Source organism: Grampus griseus (genome assembly GCF_964374135.1).
Source record: "Grampus griseus genome assembly, chromosome: 18".
Lineage (NCBI taxonomy): Eukaryota > Metazoa > Chordata > Mammalia > Artiodactyla > Delphinidae > Grampus > Grampus griseus.
Genome location: NC_139012.1, coordinates 18,583,184 through 18,608,740, shown reverse-complemented (window position 1 = coordinate 18,608,740; position 25,557 = coordinate 18,583,184). Strand labels below are relative to the sequence as shown.

At 38.4% G+C, this 25,557-nt stretch overlaps 1 long non-coding RNA gene across 2 annotated transcripts in view; it reads right to left on the bottom strand.

The window, feature by feature from the left end:
- Positions 1 to 25,557, bottom strand: part of LOC309835852 — a 139,331-nt gene that overhangs the window by 74,825 nt on the left and 38,949 nt on the right. For both annotated transcript variants that reach the window (XR_014298053.1, XR_014298054.1), the window contains exon 4: positions 21,158 to 21,241. This is a non-coding gene — a long non-coding RNA (uncharacterized lncRNA). The remainder of the gene's footprint in view (positions 1 to 21,157; positions 21,242 to 25,557) is intronic.

Genomic DNA, 25,557 nt, shown 5'->3' with positions numbered 1-25,557 from the left:
CATCTGGAGAATCTGGATCTTGAATCCATTCCCCTTTCACTGAGGCTTCATGTCAAAGAATACACTTACACCTTACCTTCGAAACTACTTGCTCTGAACTCTGCCTATAGCAACCTGTCAGTGTGATTTGCAAGAACAAGCAGTTAACTTCAGTATTTCACTGTTTCCTGTGTAATTAACCATCACTTTCCTCTCACATCCCAGAGAAACAGCTTGCCGGGATTAAAACTTTGTTACTTGTGATCTGGTCATGGCATTGGAAGCTTAATGGGCCTCCTAGTCTCTGATAAACTGTGCCCCCAAGTTTGAAGGGACACCAAAGCTGCTGGTGGGCAGGGAGTCAGCACTGGCAAGTCAAAGACAAAAGATAGATGTAAAAGGAAAAACGTAAAGTGGAGATGAGAGAATAGGACGAAAAAGGAAACAGAAAGTAGGGACCTAGAGGGGAAGAAGGCAAAAGAAAAGGAAGCAGGAGAAATGTGCGTCGTGCACATCGTAGAACATTTTCTTTTGTGCTAGGAGGTGGAAAAAACAGCTTTCACAGTCTGCGCAGAGTGCCCAGATGGCGTGTGTTGCTGTAAGAAAGCTGAGGAAAAGTGCTTTCCCTGCAAAATGATGCAGCAACAATGTACAGCAGTGAAGGCTACCACCAGCTGAGTGCCAACTGTATACTGGGGGCAGTATACACACATGCTTTCTAGTTTCCCGTCGTTAAACAAAACTATAATGTGGTTATTTATGCTCACTTTACAGATAGAGATACAAAGGATCAGATCGTTTAAGGGCCTCGCCAGAAGCAGCAGAGCTCTTAAGCGGAAAACTCTAAGGCTCCCACTTCCTCCACTACAGCATTTTGACAGATTTATTTACAATATTCTACATTTGCAGTATTTCTGATACATTAAGGCAGCACTTGGCAGGTGCTTTCAGGACACAGATTTCCTGTGAAAGTGCTTCTAGTTGATTAACCTGCATAAGATAGCAGAGTCCATTTTGGGGGGAACTGCTTTTCTTCCTCTCCAACCACGGAGGACTGGTAAGGGTAGACGGTAGACGAGGGTATGCAATCACAGACTCTCTAAGCCACAACGATTGATGCAGAGATGTCCTATGGCCCAGCATGGTTCAAACAGTGGTTTTTCCTATTATTTCTCAGATAGGAACTGGTAGGAGGAGGCTGTTGATGATGAGACTATAAGTCTGGATTATGAGACGATAAACCCTGGAGTTGCCCAGTTAAGGGTCTGTTACTTAACCAAGGAGAATAAAGCCTCCAGGCACTAGATGAGATATGGAAAGAAACAGATTCCAGGCAGCATTTGGATCTCTAATTCCAAGCATCTCTAAGACTGAGAATGCCATGTTTGCCAATAGTTTCTCTATTTACCTGTTAGCAGTAGTGATTTTTAGTCATTTAAAATAAGAAGAATCCTGACGTACATGTAAGTGAACTCCTGATTTTAAAAAATACATACAAAAATTTTTAAATGGAAAAAAATCATTTCACTGCATAGGACATTGATTCATTTACCTAGAACATAAAATACATATTCATTTTTTAAATATATTGCTTTTCACAGAAAAAATGAATAATATACATTTCTTATGAAAATAGATAAAGTGAGAAAGGAAAAGGAAAAGAGGAGGAGGAAAGGAAGGAAGATTCAAATCATCCAAATAAAGTAATATTACACATGAATTCTGTTTTTTAAAATGCTGTGAGTAAACATCAAATGTCAATTCTAAATTTTTTATTGGTGGAAATAAGTTCTGTTATCCCCGACCCACAAGGTAGGTAAAAGAAACTGTACTCAAATCTGCCCTTCCGCTTTTTTCCAGATGAGGATAAGCTTGTTTAAAGGAATAGCAGAGTTCTGCAGTACTCTCAAGACTGAATTCTGCTCACATCTCTCTTTGGCCCCTCAGTCAATGAGGTCATTCTTGGCTTGATCTGTACCTTGATATTGATATGTTATATCACCATGAAGAAGGCCAGAAATCCACATTTCATTTAAGTTAAGGGACATGGACTCCTGCCTGTTTTTATTTGAACTTCCACCCTATTGTTCACCCTCAATCCACCTTCTTGAGGCAAATACAAGGATATCAAGGAAATGAATTGAAAATCACTGACTGGGAAGATGGGTGGTGTGTCCAATGTAGAACCTTACACAGAGGAGGACACTTCTAATAGGAAATCTCAAAGAAGAATATGCACCAAGCAATAGTTTGGTGTATGCAAAACATAAGTATGTTTATCTAAAGACAATATGTATACGAAAGAGATGAGGTCTTTTAAGTAGGAGTGGCCTGTGGAAATATCGTACAATGAGATTCCATTACCTTTAGTAATGTGAGCTGACCATTGCTAAATACATGAAGATTTTGACAAATTTATTTGGAGTATTAGAATTAAAATTGGTGAGGATTTAAAAACCTTAAGTATACCATATTCAAATTATGCTTTGTCATGTTTATTTTGAGAAGTCCAGGTTGTTCTAATTATTTAGGGTAATATTTCAATTTACACTACTTCAGTTTACGTGAACAATTATGTCATCATATAAGGATGGATTATAAAAGGATAAAATAAAATAACAATATTATGTCATATCAAAAAAAAAAAAAAGAATGGATGATAGCCACATAAAGTTAAATTCTACCCAGAAGTTGAAGACACAATCATTTGTTCAGGAAAAACACCAAAATTTGCAAATAGCTTAAAAAAAAGTTTATCCTTCAGAGGACATTTTGCTTTCTTATAAGCTTTCTTTTTATAGATTATAAAGAAATTAAATTATTGTCATGAATAAACTATTGATGGACTGGAGCTTAAAGCCTAGTTGGCTGTTTCTGATTGGCTGTCCTCAAGTTGTTCCCCCAGGTCAAGACACTCTGTGCTAAATGCAAAGTCCAGTGCTGGCCCTGGCACAGACATGGCGACTGTGCTGAGAGGCCTCTCACACTGCAGCTGCTGCTGACACCGTGGATTCCTCCCAAAGACGGATCAATGACTCTGCTGAAAGTGTTTTTCTGAAGGAGGGAAAGAACTTTCCCTCACCTTCCTACTAGGCTCAGATAACGAGTTGAAAACTGCTTCCTTGAGCCTCTCACTGAGATTCTGAATGAAAAATTTTCATCAGTGTAAATATATAGATACAGCTTGTTTATTTTTCACACACGATAACTTTCCATACATCTGAAGTTGGGCATAATCCCATGGTGAGCTGAGCTGTGAAGCAAATGATCTGAGTGGCACAAATCATACAATGCTCAAAAGCATAGCTCTCTTGAGTCATTTAGTATAAAAGAAAATATCTTTATCTAGCTCACCATCTCCTGAGAGTATAACTGAATTACCATTCACTGTGTTGGTTCCTCTCCTAATTTTAAGGCACTAAAAGGGTAAAGGTCCTTTTTCAAACTTTAATTCAAAATAGTTTTAATAAACTGGAGTCTTGGTGCTTAAAACAATGAGCTTTCATAAGTAGGAAATCAGTCACACGGAACACCTCTTTCACTGAAGATTCTGGATAATGAGGCATCAGTAGAAAACAGGAACACTATGATATTTATTTTCATAATGTTCTCCACAAATCAGAAATCCAATGTTCAATTGATTTCTCAATTTGGAGGTGGGATATGAGTTCAATCCAAATAACTGAGGAGAAACTAAATATATGCAGTAGATCTATGACTATAACAAACCAACTCTACTCAAGCTATGAATAGTATAATAGGAATTATTCCATGGACAGACCCTAGATACTGAGGGATACTGGAAAGAAAGAAGCAAGCACTTCCATAGGAAAAGTAAGTCCTTCTTACAGATGGGATAGACTGGAATTGTTCTGTGGTGCGATTCCCAGCTATTATGCCCTTGTGAAAGGACAATGAAAAAGCTTAGTTTTGCCCAGAAATGCCTTTTTCCTAAGACCCTAAGATTGATACATAATGGCTTGAGGGGGCAGAAAAACAAAAAAGAAGCCAGCAAACTATGGCCCGGGAGCCACATTCTGCACGTGAACTGTGACTGTTTCTGTAGAGAAAGTTTAATTGGAATAGAGCCATGCCTACTCATTTGCATGTTGCCTGTGGCTGCAACAAGAGGAGTTGATTAACTGCCAAAGACACTGTAGGGTCTTTTACCGAAGGTGTTTGCCAATCCCTGCCTTAGGATATCAAGTACAAGTGTGAAACCTGCATCATCCATGAAAGACTTAACTGGAAACTTCTGAACTAACAAGACTTAAAAGGTTACTCGGTACAGATCCTGACCTTCGAACCAGACAACTAGACTTTGGGTAATTAAATTCCCAGGTGACTTCACTCTAAATCCAAGCCTATGTACCAGAAAGTTTCCTTGCCTTCCTTTCTACTGTATATCAAGTATTTCTTGTTATGTGCTGTTTCCTATTCAAATCTGTGCAGATTAAGGAAGTGACTATTGTTCTGGAAATTATTTCCATTGAATGTACTGAATACACTGAACTTGAGCATTCTCTTCAAAAGATAATAGCTGCAAAAGTTAAAATGGACAGCATCTTAGATCAGGCTGCCATAACACCATCAACTGGTGGCTTAAACAACAGAAATTTATTTCTCACAGTCCTGGAGTCCGAAAAGTTCAATATCAAAGTGCTGGTCAATTCAGGACCTGGCGAGGGCTCTTGTTCTGGTTTGCACCCACCTGCCTTCTCACTGTGTACTCACGTAACCTCTTCTGTGTGTGCACGCATGGAAAGAGAAAACCAGCAAGCTCCCTGGTGCCTCTTCTTTTAAGGCTTTAATCTCATCATGAGGGCATCACCTTCCTGACCTTAGAAATGGCCTTTGTAGAACTTCTTCACAAATAGATAAAATTATAGTTCAAGCTTGCTATGAAAAGCAAATAGTACAAAGTTTATTTTCTCCCTTCTTTAAAGTTGTTGATAGTTAGTGATTACTATTTTGATTGGTAGATATTCTGTACTAACTTAGGTCCCTATCATTATTTATTAACAGATTTCTTCTTAAATTGAGTACTTGAATTCATTCCAGATATAAAAAGACAGGTTGCAATTGTCAAAGCACTTCTTGCCGTACATTAAAAATATATTTTATTTATTGTATCAAGGTTCTACTTTTGAGATAGTTTTAGAACAGTTTGTTTTAAGAAAATTTCTCCATGCAGAATTTTAGCTTAATTTGCTTCTAAAAATAGCTTAACCTAATCTAACCTTTTGGGAGGGGTGGCTCTCAGAAAAAAAAAATTTCCCTCAAATGTGATGAAATCTTTTTGATAGGTGAGAAGTGTGGCCGACTTTCTCCTGCAGCCCCCCACAAATGACAACAGGTGGATCAGGAATTCCTACCCCTCTCTTGAATTTAATCAAAGAGACACAAAGAGGGAATCAATGAACTGTGGGGAACCAAGTGAAAGAGCAAAGCTAAGTGAAAATCACAGGGAACAAAAACACGCCAGACTTAACAAATAAAGGCCTAGAGGAGACCATTTTGCCCAAAGGATACTGAAAGAACAAACATGGTTCCAGACAGAAGCCTTGTTTCCAATGGCAATTCCCAATAGACCTGGCTGTATTTATCCAAACCTATATAATAAGCTTTCCTTTCTGTTTAAGGAATCTTGAGCAGGTTTCAGTTCCTTGCAACCAGTAACCCCTGTCTAGATTAGAAACTGATACCAAAGGACAGCATAGCAAGATAGGGATTTGCCTATGGCTTTGAGAAATGGATGTTTCTCAGGTAGGGGAGGAGAAAGGCAGGTAGGGCTAGGATATTATCTGTAGGGTGCACTGGGGACACATGTAATTAATTTATTTACTGTAATCTGGTGGGAACTAGATCATACTACTGAAAGAAAATTTGGGGGGACTAAGTTGCAGAATATAAGATAAATACAGATATTCCTTATGCCATTAAATCAAGTTTTCGTAAGGAAAAGATTTGCTCTGGTTCTAGGTGATCCTGCTGAGTGTAGACAGTGAAAAGCAAGGTGCTTGCACTAGTGTGATAGCATGTAGGATTGTCATTAGGAGAAAACCAAGGGGCACAAGAGTAAGTCTGGGGAGAAGATTTAGTATTGTGTCCTATGAGAAAATATCTCTTAGAGATTCCCAGAAGAATCAGAAACTTAGAAAGTCAAGTCGTCAAAGGGATCAGAGAGTCAGGGGAAAAAAAAACATTTACAAAGCAAATCTGGGGGAACTCCCTGATGGCTTAGTGGTTAGGATTCCAAGTTTTCACTGCCGTGGCCCGGGTTCAATCCCTGGTAGGGGAACTGGGATCCCACAAGCCAAGCAGCGTGGCCAAAAAGAAGCAAATCTGGTTCACATTACAAAACTGGATATGGCTACAAAGAGGACATTCTAAGACTTCTTTTGTATTTATAACATACTCATCATTTGTTAACTTTGGTAATCTATATTTGCCTTCTTATAGATATTAAGTTCTTTAAAAATAAAAAGGGAGTTAAGTACCTTAAAGAAAAGAAATAGGGATTAGGAATCCTATGTTCTATTCCACAGTGTCTTGGAGAAGAGAACAAAATCACAGGGAAGATTAACTGACATAAATTGGAAAAGTAGGTCAAAAATTCAGGTATGTAAGAGGAAAAGAAAATGAGAAGGATATAGGATTAGACGGTGTACAGAACCCTGAGACATTATCTGGCAAGAAACTCCTCTTTTCCCTGCAAGAAGACTGTAGCAGAAAGCAAAGGGATGAGGGGTGGGAAGAGAAGAGTTAAGGGGGCAATAAAATTATATTAAAGCAACCAGGAGACAGAACTATGAGGCAAAGCAGTATTCATTAATTTCCAAAATATGTTTTCAGAAAGCACCGTTCTCTACTTTGGGCCAATTCTAAATATCTGAGGGAAACACCTACACTGTTTGAAACTGCTTTTCAGTCTTTCACTAAAGTGAAATGTGAAAGAAATAACTTTTTTCTCCTCTGGAAATTCAAGTAAAATGATTACAGACTATTCACATACTTTGTACTAACAAAATCTATCTTCAAAAGTTTAGGATTTTTCTATTCTCCTCATTGTGTAAGATAATCTCTCAGTTCACAGTTCTTAAATTGGGTCAGAAGAAAAACATTGTCAAAGGAAAGGACTTTTATTTAGGCTCTGACATAATTCATTATATTTGCAACTATACATAAAAAGACAGATGAAACCCCAGCCTATAAATGCACTTTTATATGGCTGTCAAGAAACACGAATACAGCCACTATTTATCTGATGACATTGGAGAGAAAAGTAGTTCCCAAATGATGTGAGGTTAATTCGACAAAGATAAGGGGAATTGTAAAGGGAAGCATTTAACTGGTGAAACCAATCAGCACAGACAAGCAGTCAAGGCAGCATTGTCACTTTTTCTTCCTCACTAAAAGGTTTATACTGTTAGGCTGTGGGGAGGAAGTGTCTTAATAATTACATCAGATGTTTACTTCATTTTGCCTGTCTACAAATCACTAGGTCACTATTTGACATAAATCTGATTGTTCTAAGCAATCTCACCTGAAATCTTCACTTCCATTTGTACCTACCACACCATATTGCTCATTTGCTGTCTTCCCCACCTGGCTGTAAACTCACTGAGGACAAGGGGTAAGTCGAATGCAGTGGTTCTCAAAATGTGGTTCTGGGACCAGCAGTACTGACACCAGCGTTACCTGGGAAATGGTTAGAAATGCAAATCTTGGGCCCCACCCCAGGTCTGGAGCCCGGGACTCTGCCCTAAGGGGTCCTCCTGGTGATCCAGATACTCACTAATGGTTTTGAGAACTACTAATGGTGAACCACATTCAGGCACTGAGCGCAATATACCTAGCAGTGTCAAATCTAGAAGGAAAATTACACCTATGGGGAAATCTATCTCGTGTGGCTTCCAGCAGCCTCATTATATTCAGTGTCTCATTGTCTGGATCCCAATTATCATACAGAAGATGAAGTATTTACCTGTTCACACTATGGAACCATGTTATTTTTTTTCTGGGATATTTTAAATGTTAAAAGAAAAACGTTAGAGATATTAACACCTATTGTCTGGTGAAGGATTCATTTCAAGTCAACTTCCTTTTAGACCAGGGCATCAGGAAAAGCTTCTGATTTAGGTTAACAGTTCTTTGTACTATCATAACGCCCTGAACGCAATAGGGAGTATTCTAGACTTTCTCCTCTCTTTCGCTGTGTGCTCCTGAATGGCAATTACTGTGCTCATTTCTTAGACCTCAATAGCCTAGAACCATAAGTAGCAAGTAGTAAATATTCAGTATATATTAAATGAATGAATGAATTCACCTTATAGAAAATCAGCCTTCCATTTATAATTACCTAGTATTGAAATTTATAATTTATAATACTTCAATAATAAGTTCCATCTTCAGGATTTCCCTACACTGATGCAGGTTCGAAAATATTAAACCCATTCACATCAGATACTGTTATTACCAAAGCGCTGTCTCTCTTTGCTGAGAAGATACAACATTCTGGGGTTCTGGGGATTAAAAGTATTTTAATAACAGAGTTATTACTCATAATGGGCATTATTCATAATGCCCATTCTCTACAAAATAATCCACTACTTGAGAGCAATCAGTCAAAAATCAGAAAGTAACACATAACTGACAGAATTATAATTTTATTGGCAATGTTCTTTGGTCACTAAGAAACAAGACAGGTTACCCCGAGACAGCCAGGTGGCTATTTATTTATTGCAATTTGAAGTGAAATTGCCCACATTAGCTCCACCAACTAGTTGTTTACATGTGGCCAACCACAGCAATGCCAGTAGTTATTAACAACGCACTGCTGTTGCTCTTCCTACCTACTCACACTCAAAGGGATAGAGAAGGACTTCAAAGGCCTGGACACACTCTTCTCAAAACCACTCTTCTATGTTGCAAGACACAGAAAATATTCACTCCCATAGAAAATTCATGGGTCTACAGCTTCATTGAGCATAACTTCAGAACACAGGCTTGCAAATTTGTACAAATAGTTCTGATTATTCACCTTCACGCTAAATACAGTTTTACGTTTTTACTGTCTAGAGACCATTTTTCTTATTTCACAGCACATAAAACAAAACCTATGTAAAACCATGCCTTTCCAATTATAAGCATTATTCTCCACTATTGATGAATTCAGTATTTTTCAGCCTCGTGTCTATGAATTTTCTCAGTTGCTATAGAAAATGGACTCTGCAGAGATCTTTTAAAGCCAAACCACTTCCCAAACTCTACCCATTCTACCTGTAATTATATTTCAATCCATCCTGTAAGGAAATGACTCCTGCCCTGAAGGAGTTTAAACTATAAGAAAAGTCAAATTCCTTTTCCCAAGCTGCTTTTCTTTTTCTGCAAGATGAAAGTAACTTAATCTATTTTTAAGTAACCTAATTTGTGACACTGCTTCCCCTTTGGTCGATAGCCTCTTCTGATCTAATCCATGGCTGTAGGTACCATCTATATGCAGATGATTCACAAACATATACTTCATCCCTCCTCAGCTCCAGACCCATTTAATCCACTTACCATTGGACATCTCAATATAGCTTTCAAAACACTTAATTCAGTATCTCTAAAACTTAGCTCATAATCTCTACCCCGAAAAGCCATTCCTGCTACTCCAGTCTTTCCATATATAGTTTCCAAAGCAAAACTTCAGAAATATATTCTCAAATCTGACTGTCCTCTTACTTCACCACCAAACCATTTCCCAAATCTTGCCCATCCCAACTAATTAGATCTCAAATCTGTCTACTTGCCTCTAACTCCACAGCCACCGCCCTAGTCCAAGCCACTTTTCTCTCCAACCTGGCTCACTGCAATTGTCCTTGAACTGCTCCCATCACCCACACTTCTATCTTGCAATCCAGCAGCCTGACATCTATAATGACAGATCTGATCACATCATTCCTAAACTATAACCTGCCCACAGTCTCCTATAATCTTCATGATGAGGTCTGCATATCTTTAACATGATGTGTAGTGCCTTGCTTGAAGTCTGAACTCTTTGCCAAGACCTATATGGCCCTACCTCTCCAGGTTTATCACCTGCCAATCACCTGGCTCTCATTTTCTCAGTTAAGTCACTTGTTTGTCCCACCTTAGGATCCTTACTCAGACAGCCTCCTCTGACCATAATGTCTTTCCATATTTACTCCCTTGCAAACAGCTTCAACTTAAGTATCACTTTCTCAAAGAGACTGTGTCAGATTGTATTTTTCTGAAAACGTTTATAGCAGAGCAATATTTCTTATCTTATATGCTTTCCCAGAGTTCTGTCCCTTGTCCAGTAAGAGCTAAAGTCTGGTTCCCCTCCTCTTGAACTTAGGCTGGCTTGTGACTTCTCCAACCAGTAGAGTAAGGCAGAAGTGCTACTGTGTGACTTCCGGGACTAGGTCATAAAAGGGATACAGCTTCTGCCTGCCTTTTTCTTGCAATAGCTTTGGAACTCATCCATAATTCTGTGAGGAAGCCCAAGCTCGTGGCCTTATGAGTTGTTCTGGCCCGGAGTCAGCTAAGATTTTAGCCAACAGCCATCGTCAAGTACCAGACACAGGACTGAATGTCCTTCAGACAATTCCGGCCTCTTTGCTCTGATTCCTCCAACTGAGTCCCCAGATATCAAGAAGATATCAATAATTTTACAATTGTAAAATTATTAAATGCAGTTCTGTTAGAGAGAGTTAAAGAAAGAGGACCTTGGCATTCAGAAATTGGAAAAAAGAAGCTAAAATGAGTAGCAGAGAAATAATGAGTGACTTTTCAATAAATCCTTTAGAAACAAGTGAAAATAAAAGACTACAATGCTGTGCTTTGGAATCACACGTTGGTGTTGTTTGTATTTGTGTGATGGGGAAGCTAAGACATAAGTAAGATGGGTTGACAGTGTATATTTTCACATAAAGCCTAGCTAAAAGCGTAAAACCCTGGGAACTGGGAAGCGGTGAAAAATACCTTAGTACGTTAAAAAAAAGTCACCCAAAGTTGACTTTTTGACTTTTAGAAAAGTCAAAAAGTTTTTAAAAGTTAAATATCCAAGCAATGATGTCACTAGCAAAGTGAGAAAAGGGATAAAAGGACACGGAAGTAGGAACCAGTATAAGAACCCTGTTGTCAGCAGCTCTAAGCAACAAAATCACAAAAGTATTCACAATTAGATTGCGGCCGAGACACAGAAACCAGCATCAAAGAGCTTCTCTGCCTGAAAGCTCTCTCCAACAAAGAAAACAAATTATAAATACATCATTGGAACTAATGTGGATAGAGACCCTAACAATTTCCCCCACATCATATACAGTAAATAAAAATATCACTGTATTAATAATAAAGCTGTCTTTTCTAATAATGTCAGATGTGAAAACCATATAGGTAAGTTCTCTAATGCCATTTTCACTGTAAGGTCTTAAGTTCTTCGAACCTGATTTTTCCTTTTGTTGATTTTTTTCAAGACTCTGATTTTCAAGATATCCTTATTTTCAGCTGATTTGTGTTGTGATAAACAATGATACATTTGCAAAATTGATTTCACACAGTATCTAGAATGAAGGAAAATAGGCATGTAAAAAGGAAATGGGTAGATATATACACTTTATTTATGTTATCAAGAAAACCTTGAATAAAACTACTTTCATGGTTATTTAAAAATCTCCATGGGATTGAAAAATGGATAAACAAACAGTGTAGATACATAAAAATCTATAAAGGGAAATCAACACACTTCTGGAGAAAGAAAGGGAACAATAAGGCTCTCCAAGGATTAGTGCTACAATAGATGCAAGTTTTAACTACTGTAGACCACAAGCCACAATAAATTCTCTAAAACTGTACTTCAAAGCCAAGCACTTTGAGATAATAAAATGTCCAATCAAATGGGTTGTCTTGAAAGATGTCTACAGTGGATAGAAAAATGCCAGCTAAGCTTTACTCTAAGCGTATATAAGAATGTATTTAAGTAAAAAGTAATCCAAATCCCATTTACAATCTAATTGGGTCTGAGCTATCAGCAAAAGCAGGGACAGAGAGGACTTTGTAGACTGACAATCCCTCAAGACATCGATGTACCGCGTTCCTTTTAGCTAATGCCTTTAAACAGAGAGTCTTCCAAAACGCCACACGGAAAAAGTAGCCACGCATTATAGCCTCTATTCAGAAACTAATTCCTGAACCGCCCAATTCGATCTCACAGCTCATCCAGTCTTGCTCTCATTTCCCAGCTACGAACTTCAGAATTCATTTCCCTTTATGCTGCCGCTCCGAGCTCTCAGATCTGACAACCTGAGCTAGCTCCAGCTAAAAGCCTGCCTACCTGCTCACTGAAAGCATCACCAGCAAACCTCCTGATACCTATTCTGGCCCGACGTGGCCTTTCCCCACGGGGAGCCCCTTACCAAGGGTAGGATGCCTCACAGGAAGGACTGGACATGATATTCTGCTGAGGCCAGAAGAACAAGTAAAGCAATGGGCATTATTATCAAGATATAGGGCTTCCCTGGTGGCGCAGTGGTTGAGAGTCCGCCTGCCGATGCAGGGGACACGGGTTCGTGCCCCAGTCCGGGAAGATCCCACATGCCAGGGAGTGGCTGTGCTCCGCAGCGGGAGAGGCCACAACAGTGAGAGGCCCATATACCGCAAAGAAAAAAAAAAAAAAAAAAGATATATTATGGAGATTTCTTCTTCTCTTTCTCTCTCTCTTCTTTCTTTCTTTTGTGAGAATGCATCTCATTTAATATAATGAAAACAAACAGAAAATCAAGCTTTACTTCACTGCATTTTGGTTGTGTGCATTCTTTCCAGTTAGCATCAATACCAGAAAAATTATCTGAATTTTGCCTAATTCATGTTTATTTTGCATGAATATAAATTTTGCCATCCTTATCTCTCAGTGGTTACAATCACAGAGCTGCACAATGTTCTTGGTTTAAATTACAGTATTGTCAAATTAGCAAGAACATAGACAAGAATAGCAATGGAATTGTTATGCGTATATGCTTTCTAAATTACAACATGTGCAATACTATGTACACTCTAAAAAATACTGGTATTCCATAACTGAAAACCAGCATCTGAATGCAAATGTCTTATGTTTTTCTGTCTTTTAACTCCCACTGCAGAACACTATCTAAATAACGGATCTTCTTGGCTTATAATTACAAAGTGCCATATGCCTTTCTTTTAATTAAATGATTTCCATATTATATCAGTTTGTTTTATTAAAATAAATCAAAAAGAGAAAAAGCCTGGTTGAATTAACTACAAGATTAACACGCAGGCATGACTTAATTCTGCTTGAGATCACTCGTTCCTATGAACTATTTGTTGTCTTTAATTCTGTAGAATTTCAGCAAAACCTGTCTGTATCAGTGGTGTACGTGATGGAATGCTACAATTCCCTTCACATCCACGGTGTCCCAAACACAACAAAGGCAGATTTTTAAAACAGGTTGAGACCATTTGTTCATGCCTTCAATATACGAGTTTCAAACTTATTCCAACCTGGTGCGTAGTATGCTTTTGCCATCTGCTGGAACAATGATAGACTGCAGGTGTAATAATCTGCAGCAAGAGGGGTTGAGACAATGGTGATTAAATTGGATTAACCAGACACTTTAAAGATGATTTCTCAGGGCTCTAACACATATATAAGCAGAGTAATCAGTCTCTTTCAAGATGGTTAGGAAAGAGATCTTCCAAAATTAGAGACCTTCAGGGAAGCCTGAGAACCTTTCCTTTGTCTATGATTACTATCTCTGCAAAGGTTCCTTTAAGATGCAAGTGTGTCTATTTAGAATATGCAATGCCATAGCAAAACAAGAGAAAAAAGTCTGGATTTCCAAAAGCTGGAGGCTTAGATAATAGAGGGAAAATTGCAGAGTCATACTAAATCATTTTCATTTTCAGCAAACATTAATTTTTGCTGAAAATTAATTATTTTTCCATAAATATGATCCATTTCTCCATTATTTGACAGAGGAAGTTTTCCGTGGTCTTCTTACATTTAGGGGCCACAACGTGCATGCCAGAGCATTTTGAACTTACGGCAGCATTTTAATTTTGCAGTTCTCTGAGTTTGGTAGATTCAACATTTATTACCTTCATCTGAGTGTTCTGGTAACTGAAATATAGAGAATTGGAGCAGGTAGACTCTAAAATGACCCCTAATGATCCCGCCTCCTGGTATTCATACCCTTGTGTAATTTTCTATCCTGTGGACTGTGTTCTGGACTTGGAGACTTGCGTCTTACAAACAGAATACAGCAAAAGTAATGGAATGCCACTTCTGAGGTTAGGTTATAAAAGACTTGACCTCCATCTCTCCCTCTTTCTCTTTCTCCTCTCTCTGTCTCCCTCCTTCTCCCTCTGACTCTTCTCACTTGCTGAGTCTGATGAAGCAAACAGCCATACTGTGAGCTGCCCCGTGGAGAAGACACAAGGAAGAGGGGGAGTTCTCTGACAAACAGCCAGTGAGAAAAATGAGGCCCTTAGTCCGACAACCCGCAGAAGACCGAATCCTGCCAAAACCACATGCGTGAGCTTGGAAGGAGATCTTTCCTCAGCTGACCTTTGAGGTGACTGCAGCCCTGGCACTATCTTCACCGCAGTACCACACGTGACCCTAAGCCAAAGTGCCCAGCTAAGCCACACACGCATACCTCATGCACAGAAACCATTAACTCATAAATATGTTTTTAGCTTGAAGCTAATACGTTTTAGGGTAGCTTGGTATGCAGCAGTAACTAATACCAGTAGAGTCAGTGATTTCCCATAGACACCAGCCTAGCTAATGATGTTGCCTTTAGGCAGCAAACACGTTTAGCTTATCTCAGTAAGTCAAGAGAAACTCTTATGCCAGCAAATTTGAAAATTATGCAAAAGCAAGAGAAGAAACAAGTGATGCAACGTGACAAAAAATTCACTGAGCACCTAATCTTTGAAAGGCCTAGATTAGGTAAACAAGAAAGAAAAGTTCAATATTGAATGGGAAATGCCATAGACTGAATGCTTCTGTACCCCTAAAATTCATATGTTGAAACTTAATCCCCAATGTGATGGTATTTGAATGTAGGGTCTTTGGGAAGTGATTAGGTCATGAATGAAATTAGTGCCCTTATGAAAAAGTACACAGGGAGCTCCTTTACCCCTTCCACCATATGAGATTATAGTGAAAAGACAGCCTTCTATGAACCAGGAAGCAGTCTCTCACCAGGCACTGAATCTGTCCCTGATCTTGGACTTCCCAACCTGCTGAACTATAAGAAATAAATTTTTGTTGTTTATAAGCCACCCAGTGCATGGTATTTTTGTTATAGCTGCCTAAACAGAGTAAGACAGGAAGTAATACAGGTAAAGATGAGTTAATAGAGGAAGATTAGATTGAAGGATAGTAATAATGATGCTAATGTTAGTATGACTCGAGGAAGAACATCCCCCCATGTAAAAATTGGGATAGACACCAGTGGGCAGACAGCTTTTGAAACAGGCCTTGTAAGGAAGCCTAGGATTTCAAAAAAGGAAGAAAATTCTGAGTAATGGTTAAAACGGGAAAATGTACAGTAGTAAGAAAATGAGGCAAATTTAAGTAAGAGTGAGTCAGTGGTTCACACACAGAAGATACTGGGGAATAAATCTGCATCAGTCACATGAGCAAAAGTCCTGAATGCCAGGTCCAGGTCCAAGAAGTCTGCACTTAATTAATTCTGCAAGGATCCAATGAAATTTCCTGGAAAGGAGAAAGCTTGAGACCAAATTAGCATCTTAAAAGAATTATTTTGCAACAAAATGAAGGACGGGTCCAGATGGTACAAGGAAAAATGTGAAAGACTTTGAAATGGACCAAAAAGGTTATTGGGTGACTTTAATCCTAAACTACAGGTGTTGAGAGCAGGAGTCAGGTGTACTAGGACCATGGGCCAAAATGGGCCAGTGGTCTGTTTTTGAACAGTATTGGAGCTATGAATGGTTTTTATATTTTTTGAAAGGTTATAAAACAAAACAGAACAAAGCCAAGGTGAATATGTAACAAGAACCGTATGTGGACCACAGAGCCTAAAATATTTACTATCTGGTCCCTTCTAGAAAAAATTTGCTAACCTCTGTTCTAAAGAACATTCTTCCAGGTTCTGAATCTAAGGGATTTGCACCTTTCTTGGTCTTTTGAGCTATTTTAGAATTCTGTAAATTGTAGATAACTGATAGCACTGCAAATGGCTCTTGTCTGTTAGCATGCAAGACAATCCTGTCTGATGGAGAGACATTTCATTTCTCCTCCCTAACCCCACCTGCCCACCCCATCCCTATGAAAAAGAGTTGGTTTTGCTTCCGTCTATAAAATCATTTCATGGCCTCTATCTCTGCTTTTTGATTTATTTTTTGAACTGGTTGTTAATATCTAACTGGTTACCTCATAACATCTTTGACATGTATTGATCTTATGTTTTTTATGAGAGTCAGGATTTGGCCTTTTTATAAATGCACATTTTAACAATAGGAAAAGAAAAAGATGATAAATTAGAGATGATCAAAGCTGTCTCTAAGAGTTACGCATGTTCCAGTGTATCATTAAACACCATGGAGTCTCTGGTTATTAAGTTCAGCAATTCCCCAAGTATATATGGAGGTTAGAGACTAAGCAGGCACATCAGCCCCCTATTGATCCTAAGGATGTTCTGGGTGTTAAGGTGAGGACCAAACCAAGCAAAGTCCAACAGAGCAGCATCTCTCCTACTGGATAGTCACCCAATGAGGGTCTAGATGAAAGGAAAACCCCATCCAGTAAAAATAATAGCATAAAACCTCAATGTGGCAAGGAGAGGCACAGTATGGGAGTCGAATCTTGTACCTGAGCCCTGAGCATGTCAGCAATGCCCCCTAACAGTGGGTTCTTTTCCACGTCTCCCCAGATGGCAAATATTGGTCTCTTCTTCTGGAAAGCCCTCTTTTCTCTCCTCTCTCATCCTCTAATCTCCTTTTTAGACTAGGACATGACTTCCTCCCTCAAATGTTTTACTTTCCTTCTTGCTTTTTCAATCACTTTTTTCCCTCCCTTCTAGCTGCTATGCAAAAATCCTCTCCACTAGTTCTTTCTTAATTGACTCTGATGGTCCATTAGAACCAATTCAGCAAATAACTATTTATCTTTGCTCTACAGCAAGAAGGGTTTAATCCTGAAACTCTGAGTGAGTTGATATTTGTGTGTTTGGGGATGGTGGTAGTGAGATATTTAAATTCTAAAAGGTGGAAGAAGTTCATTTTTCCTATAGAAAAAATCTGAATTAACTTAACTTACACTTCCACAGGGGTAATGGCAATGAATATGGGGGAAATAAGGTGGATTAAGAAGGTGTTGTGTAGGTAGAATATTCATAAATTGGCATTTTATGGAATATAGAGGATGAAACTTAAGAATTGTTATAAAAGGTATTCCAGTATGTCAAGGGTGGTCCATTGGTAATGATGTTAACAGTTATGGGGAATTCAGGTCAAGGAATTGGTTTGGGAGGTTGTTAGGGGGATTATGATGTGACTTTTCTCAATATAAAGGGCAATTATAGTTGTAATAGTCATTACAGAAAAATTCAACAAAGTGACTAGGCCTTGGAGAATGAATAGTGTAGTGTAAAAGTAATTCCTGTCTATACTACAGATAAATCATATTGGGTACTTATTTTGTTTTTTACCTAATTCTAGAGTAGAAACTTTTCCATGACCTCATAGAACTTTTCTATTATTTTATCCCTGGATTTGAAGAAGAAATACAACAACAAAAACTGTCTGTTCTTATACTTACTATGTTTGGAATGCAATTATGGGATATTCCCTATTTTTAAAAAGCTTCCCCATATAGCAAAATATGATTATGATCTTCTGTTAATCTCTGAAAACTATAATACCATCATTAATCTTTATCAACTGAGTCCATGGATTTTATATCTCTGCAAGATCAGTCAGCAATTCAAGAAGATTTTTTTGTTTTGTTTTGTTTTTGTTTTTTGCGGTACGCGGGCCTCTCACCGCTGTGGCCTCTCCCGCTGCGGAGCACAGGCTCCGGACGCGCAGGCTCAGCGGCCATGGCTCATGGGCCCAGTCGCTCTGCGACATGTGGGATCTTCCCGGACCAGGGCACGAACCCGTGTCCCCTGCATCGGCAGGCGGACTCTCAACCACTGCGCCACCAGGGAAGCCCTCAAGAAGATTTTTATCAGTGGCAACTAACATCTGGAATGGAATAAGTCATATTTCATTTACTTTATCAGACTAAGTTTATATTTTACTATTTTGATTCAGATATTGAAAAGAGACAAGACCTCATGATTTCTAAGTAATTTTTCTATATACGTGGTTTTGTTTTTTTGTTGTTGTTATTGTTGTTGCTGTTTCTTTCCATCTGGCCAGAAAAGGGTGTTCAGAGTCCTAAATTTTCCAATACCTCCAAAAATAAATAAGTTAAAAAAAAATCAAGCCCATTTAAAAGCCTGATTCTATGTAGTTTAATGTGTAAAAAATGTTTCAAAGTCAAACATTCTTTATTTCCCCATTTTCCGTCATTATTTTGTACAAAATACAACTTCATTTGTAAAAGAGAGGTGTTACATTTTTTGAGAAAATGGATTGTATTCTGAGCCCTGGCAAATCTATGGAAATCAACACTCAGTCACATGAATAATATGAATCCTAGTTTCAGGACTTGCTTTAGGCAAAATATGTCATATAGACAATCTTTTCTTGCCTCTCTGGAGACCAGGGTGAGAATCTGACAGAGTAGAAACCAGAAAACACATTACCCTCAAACTGAAATATTGTTTAGGCCCCAGACATTTCCTATTCACTTTAAGAAAACTAAGACCCACATACCACATGACAGTTAGTTCCTTTCAAATAAATTTGTTTTTGTACAGATCCAGTGGTGAAAAAAAAGATTAATCTTCAAGTAAAATACCAAGAAAAAGCATAAGTGTGTTTTTTTCTACCTGTTCTAATGAATTAAACATTCTTTTTTGAGGTAAAACAAAGGCTTAACTGCTTTTGAATGTCCTAGAGCTAGTAGAGTGAAGTACACTCAAATTGTTTTTCATAGAACTGATTTACTACAGTCCTTCAGCATGACGAAGAGCCCACTCCAAACTAAATCATTTCACTACTGTCAAACCTAGAATTTACCAAACAGTATTTAAAATGCAACACAGTATTCAAAATGAATCCTTAATGAGTTATTACACTTTTTTTTAACAAAAACTTTGTACACTGAGGCAAAGTACTGAGGATCTCTTAGAGGTGTTACATGCAAGTAATCATAAAGATGTTTTTCTGGGAAAATAAATCTATGTAGGTTTTTAAATTACAGTATTAGGAGTCTTTTTATCATGTGCATGGTAATTAAAATTTATAAGTAGAACACACAAATCTTTTATACACTAAATCTGTCTACTTCACATGTAGCTACACAGGTCAATGCCTTCTAAATTTTTATGCTGGCAAATTTTCACTAACCCTGCTGAATTCCCTCCCTTATGCAAAATAATTTTTTATACTCCAGGGACAACTACTGTAGTTTATCAGAGGAATTCCTGACCTCCAAATCAAACTTAGGTTAAGCATGGGGTTTAAATTATCTGCAATTATTTCATATGGTCTGACATTATCAAAATGGTTTAAGGAACATATTTTAATCTACAATTTATCTCCCTTTTTGAAAAAGTTCTTCTGGTTACTCAGGCAAATAAAAATGTCTAATTTACTTAAGAAATGATTATCTCTTAGGGATAAGATTTGTAAATACAAACATTTTGAGATTACAGAAATTGTAGACATTTGTTTGTGAGAGAGGATTGTTGGGAGAATAGAAAAAGCATGAACTTTGGTTTGAGAACACTATTCAAATTTGAGTTCTGTCCTTACTGGCAATTGATCTCCCTGAGTCTCAATGTTCTCATCTGTCAAATGGGACAATAATATAGACTTTGCAGATTTGATAGGCTTAAAAGAGCTGGGCAGTAAAGGAACAAGCACATGCTATTCAATGAATAATGATTCCTTTTTTGTCAATACCTATACCAGGAAAATGTGACAAGAAATTACTTGGATCCGCATACTTTTATTGGAGAGAAAGATTTCTTCTGGTTTCTGACTTAAATTCTTGGGAATACAATAATTTATCAGTAGGGCTGGGAACATTCTAACTTTGTTTCATTATTTTTGTTTAGACAAACTCCAATTACAAAATTCTGATGCATTCAAGTCCAGTCATCTTGTATTGCCTGACACTGGCCGGCATGGCCCAAGACAAATCCGCTTACCAAATAAATAGTTCTAAGCAAATGAACCTGGCTGTGAGTCAACAGTCATCAGTTACTATAACAGCAAAAGCTAGAATTATAAGCTCACCTCTCACAACTCGCTACAACTATGGGTAGTAAAAAAAAGTCAAACAACCCTATGATTTGACATGCCAGAATTAATATACATAACCACATATCCCCAACTTCTCTGACATAAACAGTCACTAAGTTTAGTTGAGTTATAATTAGAGAGGCGTAGTGGTTAGCAGAGAAATCATTTTGCCAAAAGGCCAAAGACTGGGTTTTCAACCCATCCTCCAGCTCCTAGAGTCTGGATATGTTATTCAGAGTCTTTATTTTGCAATTTCTTTATACAATACCAACAACGCTACCTACCCTGTCTATCTTACACAGTTATTAAGAAGATAAATCATGAAAGCACTTTTAAAGTTCCAAATTGTTAAACAGAAATGTACAGCAGTTGATTTCAGTGAACTCAATGAAAATTTACTATAGAAAATATGTGCATCTATTTTCCTGCTACAAGAAAGAACAATATGATACTTGGCCTACATGGCCCAAATACCAGAAAGAACTCTATTTTGCCAAAAAGACAAATTTGCATAGGAATAAAATGAATATCTCCTTGTATGCACTGCCTAGTGAATTTATGCTTAAGAATAAACATGTTTAATCACAATGAAAGTAAGAATAAGGCAAAATAAACCTGTTTGAAAAAGAGTATAAGGTTTGCTACCAAAAAAGAATAAAAGTACAAAATGAACTGAAACAAATTTTGCCTTTTGCCAGGGACTGACTGTGGTTATTAGCACATCAAATCAGGAATATTTGATTCGAAAAGTACTCACCACAGTTTGCCTTGCCAGCAGTATCCAGGCTTTGAGTATGATAATCCAGACCATTTTGCTAGTAGCAAAATCAAAGACTTGATGCTGACAAAAAAAAAAAAAAAAAAGCTTAAACTTCAAAATCTGAGAAGCATTATACCTCAGAGTGAATTTATAACAATGTATTCATCCCATAAATGTTGAAATTCTGTAAATATACTTCTCAAATTGAAGAATAGCACTGTTAAAGCGAAAAACCACAGACCTAAAATGGTGTCACTTGTGCTAAAGCCCATGATGCTGAACCTACATTTAATACCTTACCCAACTGTAGTTTCGACCTTCCCCAGAAATGTAATCTTTTTTTTTTTTTTTTGCGGTACGCGGGCCTCTCACTGCTGTGGCTTCTTCCGTTGCGGAGCTCAGGCTCTGGACATGCAGGCTCAGCGGCCATGGCTCATGGGCCCAGCCGCTCCGCGCCACGCGGGATCCTCCCGGACCGGGGCACGAACCCGTGTTCCCTGCATCTGCAGGTGGACTCTCAACCACTGTGCCACCAGGGAAGCCCCTCAGAAATGCAATCTTAATTAACCAATCTGGAATTTTCTGGGCAGCACCAGTAAGGTAATCTGTCACATGGGCCCTCTTTATCTCCCCCCAGAGGAAGAAGAGGCAATCTGCATGATAAAACGCTTGCCCTTGGGTTCCCCTGAAAAGATTTCTTGCCCAAAATAACTTTGTTTTTTGTAATAGTGACTTCCTGCCCCACCCTCCTTTCTATAAATTCATTTTGTATAACCCCTCAGAGCTCGCTTCTAGTTGTTAGACGGAATGCTGCCTGATTCATAAATCATTGAATAAAGTTAATTAGAACTTCAAATTTATTCCGTAGAATTTTGTTTTTTAACATCACTAATAGCTGTCCAGGAATAAATTTGATTTATAGTTAGGGAACTTTAAAAAGACATCCATTTCTACCCAAATTTACACCCAGTAAATTATTTCTTAGTTTCTCATATAGGCTAAATATAATAAAAGTCATTTTGCATAATTGAGTCCTTATATAAAGAGAATCTAAAAAAACAGAGTAGCCTTTAAATGTCTGTAAATAAAAGCCAGATCTCAGAGTATATTTAGGAAATTGAGAAAAAGGAAGAAGCTAAAATTTTTTGACCATTTGCTATGTGCCTGGCGCACTGCTTTGGATTTGGTAAACATTTCATCATTTCATTTAACCCTACCCCACGCCCACCCCCCAAAAAACAAAAACAAAAAACTCTACAATCAACAAAGATCAGAGTTGCCAAGGTTATGGTTAGATGGAGGGATGAATAGGCAGAGCACAGAGGATTTTTAGGGCAATGAAAACACCCCATGTGATCCTACAGTAATAGATATATGTCATTACACATTTGTCCGATACCATAGATTGTACAACACCAAGAGCAAACCCTAAGGTAACCTATTGTCGACCAAGAAGAAACACAGAAGGCTACAAATAAGAAAAGAGTTTACTGTGGGGTCTTAGGAATCCCACTTCGGGAGACACAAATTCTGGTAAAACCAAAAGAGTGTTCCAGGGAAGAGAAAGAGTATTTTGTAAAAATAAGTATGGAACATATTAGAACTTACAAGATTCAGCAAAACCAATGTTTTACTCTGTGAAAATTCACAGCCTTAATAAATTTGTTTTACTAAAAATGAAAATATTTATATGATAGTGGATATCCCCATCTTAGTAGAAATATTTTTGAAGTTTTACCACTAAACATGATGCTGTCTCCTGATTTGGTATATGTTTGTTCTGTTTCACTTCCATCACAACTGGATGCACTGCAATACAATTCTAACCCTAAGTACCAGGAGTTAGCATCAGACCCCACAAGTTTAAGGGCTTAAGCCTTCTCAGGACTGTGCTTGCATCAGATGCCAGCTGCATTTTAGGGGGTTGCCAGGCAACCTGGACTTCCAACTAACTGACTGTTAAGTTGGAGGGCTCCCATAACCCCCTCAGCTTTGATAATTCACTAGAATGACACAGATTTCAGGAGAGTTCTGTACTTAAAATTACAGCTTTGTTACAAAGGATACTCATAGGGTGAAGTACTGGAAGGGAATGCAGAGTCCCCATGCCACCTCCACATGGAGTCAGGGCATGTCACCCTCCAGGCACATTAATGTACTCTCCAGTCAGGAAGTTCCACAGAGCTTCTAATCAGGGTTTCATAACTTAGGCATGAATGATTAAGTCATTGACCATGTGATTGAACTCAATCTCCAGCCCCTCTCTGCTTCCTACATTGTCAGGCTACCTCAGAGTCCCCAACCCTTTAATCATGTGCTTGGTCTTGGTCGCGGACCAGACCCCATCCTGAAGCTACCTAGGGACCCACCGTGAGTCACTCCATTAGCATAACAAAGACACTCCTATCACTCAGGCAATTCCAAGGGTTTTTGCAGCTCTGTGCCAGGAACCTCAGACAAAAGACCAGATACGTTCCTTCTTTGTCTGTTTACTTTATTGATATACAATGTTTGATCATGTTAAGGAAGTTTCCCATATGAACCGATCAAGGTCACACAAGGAAAACAGGTGGCATACTGAAATTAGGGTAATTTTATTTTAACAAAGGGACTATTTATTAAGGTGAGGCTGGAGTATCAAGGAACCTCAAAGCCTATTTCAATAAAACTGGGATTATTCCAAGGATAGAAGGGACAAGGAAATGAAGCACTGTCCAGAACACAGAGGGAGAAAGTCATATAGAAAAGCCAACTTCGGGGTCGCAGGGACATTTTTCTGAGGCACACAAGTAGCTGGACGCATTGCTTCAGAGAGGAAAACAGGCACTAAATACTCTGACCTCAGTCTCTTCTCACTGCATGAGCTCCTCCTGAACCCAGCTAGACCCCAGAGATTGAAACAGCCCTTTGATGGAATCCATACAGGCCAGCCTCCTGGGGCAGAGAGCAGAGTGAAGAATGACCTGGGAGAGCAAATATAATATATCCAGCACACCGTGAAGAATGGGTGTAGAGTTTTATATTAAAGCTATCTCAACATCCACGGACAATGATCTTTTGGATTTACATTTGGTCTATTAAATACCGTCCAAGCTGCCTAAAACTGAGCCATCCTTAGACTTCTGGAAAGAAGCCTACTTGGTAATGATGTATTGTTTTCTCATGTGCTGCTGGATGCTACTAGGTAACTTTAAGATTTTTGCATCAATATGTGTGAACAAAAAAACCTTTGCATTTTTCTTATTGTTTCTAATACCTTCTATTTTCATAAATGAGGACTCATTAAAGTGTTTCCCAAACATGAATACAAAAAATATCAAAGAGAGGGGCTTCCCTGGTGAAACAGTGGTTGAGAGTCCACCTGCTGATGCAGGGGACACGGGTTCGTGCCCCGGTCTGGGACGATCCCACATGCTGCAGAGCGGCTGGACCCGTGAGCCATGGCCGCTGAGCCTGCGCGTCCAGAGCCTGTGCTCCGCAACGGGAGAGGCCACAACAGTGATAGGCTCGCGTACCGCAAAAAAAAAAAAATTTAAAAAAAAAATCAAAGAGGTGTAAACCCTAGTGTTCACCTTTAGCAATATAAAGACCCAAATCCTGGAAGCTTTTAAAACTCAGATTTTCCTTCCCCATCAACCATCCCTTTATAGGAAATGGTAAAGGGAGAGAGAGATTCTACAGGGACCACGGCTTTTTAAAATCACTCTCCTTACACTTATACACTTAATAATAAGCACCATTTAATAAGTAAATGGACAATGACATGTATTGATATAAAACCAGTTAAAATAGTGCAGCCTATTTCTCACTTAAAACCACTGCCACGTATACTTCTCCATTCTCTTTAAATGTACTTGCCCACCCTTTACTCTGGTGTATTATCAGGAATGTTAAAAAATACAACTAGCTTATAGATGAACATCAACTCTCTTAAATGTTCTGAGACTCTTCTTCCAAAAGACATGCACACACAGCAAAAGCCTAGGTGCTTATAATTCACTATAGTTCAAATGCCAGGCTATATAGTCTTGGTGTTAGTCAAACACCATGGAAATATTTAATGGTAAAGATAAACCAAGCATTTCTAGCCAGTCACTTTCAACTGAGATCAATACAGTGTAACGATGATTTAAGATGCTTCTGAGTTTACCTTAAGTAATTTTCCCTTCTCTCCTCTGAGATTGTAAATCTGACTAATTGCTTCACACTCTAGAACTGCTTCTTCTTGCTAAGTATAATTGCTATGTCTGGATTCTCCTACGCCCCAAGTAACTTTATGGAGGGCTTGCCTACTGATCTCATTACACTTCCAACTCTGATGCATCAGGCTCCATGCTGTTATTTACCTACGTCAGTATACTTGATACATTAAATCTAGACCTTGTTAAATTTACCCC